This window comes from Lepisosteus oculatus, chromosome 1 (genome assembly GCF_040954835.1).
Source record: "Lepisosteus oculatus isolate fLepOcu1 chromosome 1, fLepOcu1.hap2, whole genome shotgun sequence".
Classification (NCBI taxonomy): Eukaryota; Metazoa; Chordata; class Actinopteri; order Semionotiformes; family Lepisosteidae; genus Lepisosteus; species Lepisosteus oculatus.
Genome location: NC_090696.1, coordinates 23975819 through 23985511, shown reverse-complemented (window position 1 = coordinate 23985511; position 9693 = coordinate 23975819).

The following is a 9693-nucleotide window of genomic DNA, read 5'->3' as shown; positions in this document are numbered from 1 at the left end:
TTATCTTTAACTTTCAAGGCAGCAATAGTTGCAGGTATATTGGATTTTCTACAGCATCTTAATAGTAATATACTCTTGCTAACAATGTAGGCAGAAATTAGGACTGTATACGATTGAGCTTTTTACCAAAATGCAGTAGACTTTTGCAGCACATTCAAGTTAGAACGCCAGAACTATTTTAAGATTGTACATTTTCACGGCGATCTCCAACTCACAAAATAATGCAGTCTGAAAAACAGATACGGAATTCAAACACGTAGAAGAAAGCAGACTGATCTTAAAACACGGCACATTTCGCATTTCCGTGTAGAACGTGATTTTCATAAACAATAGAATGTAAAGTTTTCTTTTTTAAGTTTAAATATATTAAATGATTTTAATACTGCAACTGTGTAGGTCAAGAAAGGAATAGACATTTTAAGTGAAGTTTTGGTTTTCTAAAAATTCAAAATGCAATTTTGACAATTTATACTGATTAGAAATATTTAGTCTTTCTAACCAATTACGTGGTATTGGCATTAGAAAAAATATGTTGGCCCTCTAGTGTCCTCTAGTGGAGACAAATGAATTTGCCGTGCGCAAGTGATGTTTTTCCTTACGTTTTTGGCATTGTATTGCAATCCAAATTCCTAAACCATCCATTCAAAACAACCCCTTTAAACCCATTAATTGTTGATTTAGAAATTGCAGGTATGAAAAGAAATCCATTCCATATATACAACAGCTGAGCTTGTTTAATATTTGAAGGTAACTTGAGGATTTGAGACTGTTTACTTCAGTACAAAACAGAGGACCACTAAAATACAGTACATGGGAAATGGTAGGATAAAGCAAATGCCACTGGGTTCAAAAAGGCTTTTCCCTCAGTAAAAAAACACTAGCAGGGTACTGTTAGATTTTTCTTATTGTTTTGGTTAAATGACAGAGCTGCAAATCATCCTGATAATCTATTCTACACATTTATAGTCCTTGGTGTAGAGACCCAGTACCTATTCTAAATATAATTTCACTCAGCTTTCACTTGTGCCCTCTAGACCTGCTGTCTGTATTGAATTTGAAATAGCAGCTAAGGTTGACCTTCCACTGTTCTCTGTGTAAGGCTGAAGACTTGCAGTGTCTTGCCAAAATATTCACCCCCTTGCACAGATATCCCATTTTATTGAACTACAAAGTACAGTATATACATTAAATTATGCACTTGATTGTGAGTATTTTAATCAAAATCTGGATGCTCTGACTTTTTTTAAGAAAAGGCTTTAAGTAGCTAGCTTATTCCAGACGTACACAGCCCTCTGAGCGAAGATATGCCTCCTGGTTTGTTTTAAATGCCCTTTCCCTTAGTGACTTCTGGTTTGTGTTTTACTGTTGAATTAATTGTTCTTGATTTTCCTTGTCCACTAGTCTGAAAGTTAAATTCTTAGATGTCTTGATTCAGTAAAATTACACATATATATACATTTAATGGGAACACTAGTGTTCCCAGCACTGACCCCTGAGGAACTCATAGATGCTTTCATTTTTTTTACAGTGAACAATAATATTTTTATCTAAAAAATGAGAGACACACCTACTGTATATCAGTTTTAGTGTTTCATTTTCTAATTAATAGGTCATTTTGACTCTAGGTAAAGCATATTGTACTGTTTCCCAATATTTTCCTTGGTTGTAACCCTGTAAAAGCTTAGTTGGGTAGGATCAGTCTCACATCTGTACTGTATCTAGTTCTAATTATAGTATTGACCTTTCTCTTAAAATTTCTTCAATACTTTTTGTTACATGTGAAAACAATGAGTGTTTTGTCAACTATATAAACAACAGCCACATTACCAGGTGGTCTTCATATTTCAGGGGTGAAGCAAGGTAAAAAATAAGGTTGCTGGTCTAAGTGGTGTTGGTTAGTTGATCAATACACTCTTTCTTTTGGACTAAGATTCCCAAAACAATGTCCCTGTATGGTGATCAGTGACACTGTGCTGTAGGAGGTGCCATTCTTTCAATGAGACATTAAACCAAGGCTCTAAATACTTGGTCATTAAAAATTACACTTTGTAAAATAAGAGTGTTCACCTAAGTGTCCTAACTGGGTTCGACCATGTGTTTGCACAATCTCACATAAAGTCTCGCTTCCCTTAAATAAGATGGTGAAGCAATAACTCACTTTGCCTGATCTGCGGTATAGTGGGGTTGCTAGTGCATAATCTGTGCTCAGTGCCACTCAGGGGAGTCCTTCACATCAATGGTGGATCACTTTATATCTCTACTTGTATGTATGGAATGAAAAAGGCTGTTATTATTTATTATATAATTATTATTTCATCCATTTTCCACTGTAAATGTGACAGACACAACTATTGCAGATTGCATTGTGAAACTGTCAAAGAAGACTATATGAGCATGAACAGGATCGCCATACTGCTTGCACGCTTGAGTTTAAAGCAATGGTGTGCTCACCAGTACTGATCATTGTGCTGTCATACTTTTAATATACATTACAGGTATGTCATTGCACCCTAGCTCAACGGTAATGTCAAAAATAGCACTATTGTTAGCCATCTGGAAGTATATTAAACTAGTTTACTAATGAATAAAAAAAACTCTAGGTGGTATTTACTATCTCTTAAATACTAGTGATCATCTATACTAAGTTAAACTATGGGACTCTATAGTAAGTTGAAGATTAGCCTTAATAACTAATAAAAATGAAAAAGCTCACTATTTTTAAAAACAACCATTAATAGATTAAATTTGGAGAACCATTAAGACATAACATTTGAAGAATCCAAAATAGTCTTTGTTTGTAACTGAGCTTTCAAATATTTCTAGGTTGCTACATGTAAATGTAAATAAATCAATCCCAATAATGATATATTTTTATTAGTCATTCCAAAAGACATATAATTGCTACATTTATGGTGCTCCATAATTTGGGCATTAATTTTGAGAAAAGATAGCAAGAAAATCTTGAGATTTTCAACACTTTGAGGACTGAAAACACTCTACTTTTCATTTATGGTATACTGTAAGTATATATTGTAACATATATTTAATGACACATTATTAATGAAAAAATAATTATAATACAATAGCTTGACCTAGAATCATAATACTTTTTTTTATTTTGTCTCATAAAAGGTAACACTACAGTGCTAATGGTCAGAGATCTGGAATTTCCTTCATGACTCAGTTTGTAGGTGATAATACGTAAGTTTTACTCTGTGCTTTGCTTCTATGCATTTCATCTTTTTATTGTGTAGCCATTGTTCTCTTGCTTCTTGCTTCATGGAGTTTATTTAACTAAAGTCCAGGAGGGATGACAACAACCACACTCAATCATTCCCAGCTGTTGGTGATTAGCAATCACTCCCTTCGTCCTTCCTCCACCGAACGCTATTAATACCAAATGCTATATCTCTCTCCCTCGCGTGCGACTTTTGTATCCCACCTCCACCCCAACACCACCTCTGCAGCTGCCCCTTCTTTACCTTGTGGGGGGATCCTTGCCTCCTCATCCTATGGCCAGGAGGTCGGCCCTCAGCCAAGTGGGTTAAGCCAAATATTCGCTCCACAATAGTTTGTTACACTTTGATTTGGGGCATTGTTATTCCTAGTGAACTGGTTTTGTTGATGTTTCATTTTAATTTATGCTACTTTTCAGACAATTCCCATATCTTTTCCTGAAGTACCCAAAGGGCTCACTGTTCCTCCATGTACAGTACCTTGGTTCAGGTCCCAATCTACAGATCGACTCCGGATTATACCCTCCATATCTTTCCTGTCCGCTCTATTGTACTTCAGCTTCTAAATCTGATCTGAAGACTGTGTGGCCTGATCAGTAGAAATGGTCAATGTGTTGAATTTGTAATATGATAATATGATCAGTGAAAACAACTTCATTTTAACATTAGGTTCATATCTGTACCTGAAACGTAAATGTCTTTGTTACAGAGATGTGTAAGTGGTTGTGGCATTGGTGATAATATTTAAATGGAGCTGACAGAGATTTCCATTATACTTTAAGTAAAGGAACTGTGCACCACAACCTGCAGGAAAATGTAAAAAAAAACATAGAAAATACAGTATTGTACAATATATGTAAATAAATATTCTTTTTTGATGGTTTGTGAACTTTATTACCAGCTAAAACTACTTTTCCACTACTTTTTTGTTTTACAGTCTGATACACCATTAGGATTAGATTAGATCAAGTGTAGTATTACATACCAATAGATTATTATTTTAAGTTGTGGAAGTTGTTTTTTGACACATTTTAGTTGACAAAATCTGTATAGCAGTATTTTTTCAGAATTACACAGTGTCCTGCTTATTCAAGGGGGATATGTTCCTGAACTAATAATGATTTAATGATACTGGGAAAAACTCTCCTTTACCATATACTGTACCATCAATATCTTGGATATGCCTACTGTAATACATTCTGAAAATGAACATGCATCTACCAAATAACAATATAACATGACAAAATGAATACAGTACTGCACAGTTTTCAATTATAAAAATAAATAATATAGCAGGTAGTTAATAAGTAAAGTTATTTGTATGTTCTGTTTGATTCAGTTACACTATTTTTACTTCAATGTGTAGAATAACTTTGTATGTGTAGTGTAGTGTTGAGTCTGATTTTTATATTTCCTATTCCAGCAGGGCTAGAAGAGGAAGCCAATATGGCATAAAATCCATCAGCCTTGCTTTGTCTCGGTTGTATTAATGTATACCATCTCTGGCATAATAAACACTCATCTGTGGATATTATCGCCTATATTAAAACCCACGCTTAAAGTAACATAAAGCACTACCTTTACAATTGTTGAATGCAGTAACCTTCAGGAAGATGTGATGAAGTCAGGGAGATTCAATGGGCAACAAAAAAAGTGCACACAAGAATTTTGAATTGATGAGGTTGTTACAACCCCAAGTGTCTAGGGGAAAAGGGGTGTAACATTTAGGATAATTCTTTTGGAAGCAGGGGGGGTTTTGGTGAGGGACTAGGAAGTATGATAAGGGTAAGGAACTAGAGTGGTGCCAAAGGAAAGAAAATAACAAACAAAATGGAGCTGGCTAGGACAATGAGGGAAAGCTAATCTGACTACAAAAGAAAACCCGAAACACACGGTCTTCGGCGTCTTCAACACCCTAGCTAACCTGCACTGACTACCCAAAACCATACAAGACAAACGGCACTCACCCGTACTAAACTAGTGTACTAATACAAAATCAACTAAGTGTGTAAGTGTACCCAACAACCTAAACTAACTTTATATACAAAAGTTCACACAAAAACACAAGTGAACCAGGAAGACAAATAAGGGAAAACAAGAGTAATCAACAAGACAGGGTACAAAAGAACACAAAAGTTGAACATGTAACACTGGGGCAAGGTAATGACAAAACAAGGATGAACACACAAACAAACGAAAGTACAAAGAAACTAACATAAAACCAACAAAACAACAAAGCCGAAGCTATACGAAAATACACACACACAAAGCAAAACAAACCAACAAACGAAGCCGAAGCAATAACCCGAAGCGAAGCGATAACCAAAACCGAACGGGACCAAAGTCAAACAAAAGGCCTCTTCTTTCTGAAAGCCTCCATGTTATATAGTGAATAAGATATGTTCTGATTGGCTGAGGGCTGTTTGATGATGACATCATATTGAAACAGTGGTGTGATGGTTGGCCAATGGGGAAGGGAGAACAATCAAGGGTCAGCAGTGTGGACATAACAGAAAAAACACACAGAACACACACTGGGACGTAACAAGGTGTATTATGACAAATCACTTCTTAAACAACAGTAATTGCATGTAGGTGACACCTACTAAATGTACTTTAATAACTCACCTAGATTTTGAAGTGATTAACTGCATCATGACAAATGGTTCTACTAATGATAAAACTAATTGCATCCAAATACTAAAGCAAATGCAAATCTCTTTTTGATTACATTCAATTGAAAATGCAAATGTTCTATGAGTTGATTTTTTTTGTTTAATATAAAATTACATACAAAACAGTATTTAATGACAGGAAACATTTGCTTAATTGCATAAGTCCCAGTTCAAATCTTATTATTTTGATAAACAGGTCCATGTGAATGAATGCCCCGTGTCTGAGTTTTAAACTTTTGTTCCTTCTCCTACATATTAAAGATGAGAATAAACCGTTCCTCAGTTTTATTTTTCTTACTGCCTGGAGTGATTTCATATTCATTTTAGAAGATCATCACAGTACATTAATTTATCTTCTACTACATTACTTATACCCAATACTAACCAAAATAGTTTGTTGCAATAAGGCACCTTTGTTGCTATTCAGTAAGAACATATAACAAAAAATAGCAGGTCATTTGGCCTTTCTAGTCTGTTTGATAGGTACTGTATATGTAATTCATCTAAATATCTTTTTAGCTGTTTCTTGAAATGTGCCAGGATATTGGCTTCAATATCATGACCAAATAGCTTGTTACATACTCCCCATTTTGTGTAAATATGTGCCTCCTGTTCTCAGTTTAAAAATCACTTCCATCTAGTTTCTATTTATGTCTTCTGGTTCATTTTTCACTGTTTATTCTGAAGAATTCATTTGGGTTGACTTTGTCAGTGTCTTTCAGGAATTCGAAATTCGAATACCTGGATCAAGTCCCCTCATAATCTGTTCAAGACTAAAAAGGTTAAGTTATTTTAGTTTGTCATCGTAGGACATTCTTTTAAACATTCCTGTTTTGAACTTGAACTTGAACTTGAACTTGATCTTTATTGCCATATGTAACTGGTACATATACTGGTACAATGGAATTCTTACTTACAGAAAGTCTCTTGATTGTTAAAACAAGTGTAAAAATACAAAGTGCAGACAGTGCATCAAAACGATATACTGTACAATCAAACAGTAGACAATGTACAAGTAAACAGTTTGAATGTAAACAATGCAGACGTGTAAACAATGACTGGAGATGTGCAATAAATAAGAAATCATAATGAGGCAGATGATATAGGTATGGTCCGAGGGGCATGACTAAATGTGTTCGCTAATCGCACTGCTTGTGGATAAAAGCTATTGAAGAATCTGGTGGTAAGTGTCCGTATGCTCTTGTATATCTTGCCTGAGGGCAGTGGGGTGAAGAGCTCATGCTCCGGGGTGGTGACTGTCCTCTGTGATGGCCAGAATTCTACCACAGCAGCGATCCTCATAGAGCTAGCATGATGACCAACATTGTACACAACTTTGCAAATGAGGTCTTACTAGTACATTGTACAATTTTAACATAGCACGCTCATTATATCCTAACATATAGCTTTCCTTTTTCAGCTCTTCCCCATATTGGCTAGAAAATGTAAATGATGAGTCAATATAAACAGCTGTCTTTATCATAACTAACTTATGCAATCTCTACATTTCCCATTTAATATTTCTAATTCATTTTTTTATTACCCAGATTGTCTACATTAAACGTAATCTGTCAGGTGTTTGCTTGGATTTTAGTTATTTTTTAAATTATATTTTTAACCTCCAGTGTTTACTATTCCTACTGTTTAGGTAATCTCTATAAGTATAATACAAATACAAACTTCAAATATAATATAACCATCCTTTATATAATATAACAATCATTAATTTAATGATTTATCTATCAGATTTCCTTTTAGTAGTGTCTCTGTCTAGCATGACCCATGTACAGTATGCTTGCAGCATTTCTGATGAGAGCTGTCTCTGTCCACTGTTTAACATACTACAGTATAGTGTATGCATAAAATGGGAAAAACTTCCTTAATTAATCCATAAACATAATTATTCATTGAAACCTGAACTATTATCTAATGATGTGATTTCTAAAACATATATACAGTAACAGTAACAATAAGGCTATTCAGAGGTTGTTTAAATTTGTAGAAATGAATGGTAATTGCAGTGATGAAACCAAGAATGAAAAATATTGGATGGTATGTACAGTGAGGAACTAAATCTATGCTGGAGACATCAGAAGCATGGGGGAAGCGGCTCATCAGATGACAGATTTCAGATGTTTTTATGGTATTATGGTATTTTTTGTTATACAGCTGGTATTTGATTATTTGCAAGTTTTCTTTTAAAATAGGTAATCCTTTGATACTTGCAAAAATCAATCTAGTGATGGTTAGATGCTTAGCCTTAGCTTAGTTTTACAGTTCTGGCTGTCTGCAACTTCTTAATACAGCCCTATTGATGAATGTCTTTCAAGAAAAGGCTAGGTGAAATCCTCAGTTCAATTAATTATTAGCTGTCAAACAAGCTACATGGTCTGAATGGCCTTCTCCCATTTTTAACTTTATTATGTTCTGGAATATGTTCTGTTCTGTATATTCAGTAACATGCAGATGGTCTTAGAAATTCAAAGCACCCATCTTGCTTGTGCAAATATGAGGGTTGCTATGGGCACCAGACTGAATGGATAAAACATTGGTGATACAAAATTAAGGGCATGTAAAAATTAGGTGTTGACTAACAAATATGGATTTTAGGTTGTCCAAATAACTACTCACAGGCAGGAGTCCATTAGAATTCTTGTATACCTTTGAAACCAATATGCGCTGTTAATGGATAGATAAATTCTGTCCACCATCCCTAGAAAAGACTGCCTCGTTCCCTAGAAAATCCCTAGAAAGGTGGATAGGCCATTGTAGGCCAAGGTACTGTAGGGCCATAATGCACTGTAATGATTAAGTTGAGATGAGACTTAAGTAATTTTCCAAAAACTATGTATTCTACTTCTGTTTTTTCAAAGGAATATTTAACATTTTTAATGATCAATCTGGTTTATTGGATCTTAATCAACATTGTTTGCCAGTGTTGCAGATGTTCTTGCCAACTTTAGCTGTAAATCAAAAGGTCAGCATGATGTGCTGTGGAATACACTTGGCAGACAATCAGCCTTTTGTTCATTAAGCTTTGGAAGGTGGCATCTTCCTGTGGAGTCCAAATGACATATCTGAAAATAAATAAACCACAAGGAGTCCTGAAAGCATAAATTTCATTTGATGAATTAGTTACTAAAATTTGACAGTATCTCTTACACAAATCAGAGGTGGTGATGACAGGGACTTTTTTTCCATTCAATTTAGAAATGTGTTTAATGCCAGGCATATTCCCAGGCCCAGTGTAAAATCTAAAAGAATTGGATAATTTTAGTGTTGAAAAAAAAAATATGAAAGAACCCAATTCATGTTTTCAAAATTCTCAAAGGTACTGACAATGTTAATACATAATGGCTAAAGGAATTCTTCAGAATCAACAGTGGAACATGAACCGGAGGACACACTTAGAAACAAAAACATAGTGTATTTAAAACAGAGATCAAGAAGCACCCTTTTTTACACAGAAATTCTGTACAAGCTACTCAGTCATGTTGAAACTGATACTCCGAAATAAACAGATGAAATGTTTGGATCAATAAGCTATTAGCAACCAAACAAGTAAGACTGATTGAATAACCTTATCTTGTTTATGTGTCTTATCCAAATCTTTGACTTGCTGGATCATGAAAGAAGATGCAAAATGTATTTTACTGTCCACTCCTGTGGCATGTATGTTTTTGGACTAGTGTTCTGTATCACGTCTTACAGATCTTGTCATTTTACTAATAAAATAGCATGGCAACAGTAAAAACACTTCTTGTTTCAGTTTGTAAATTAGT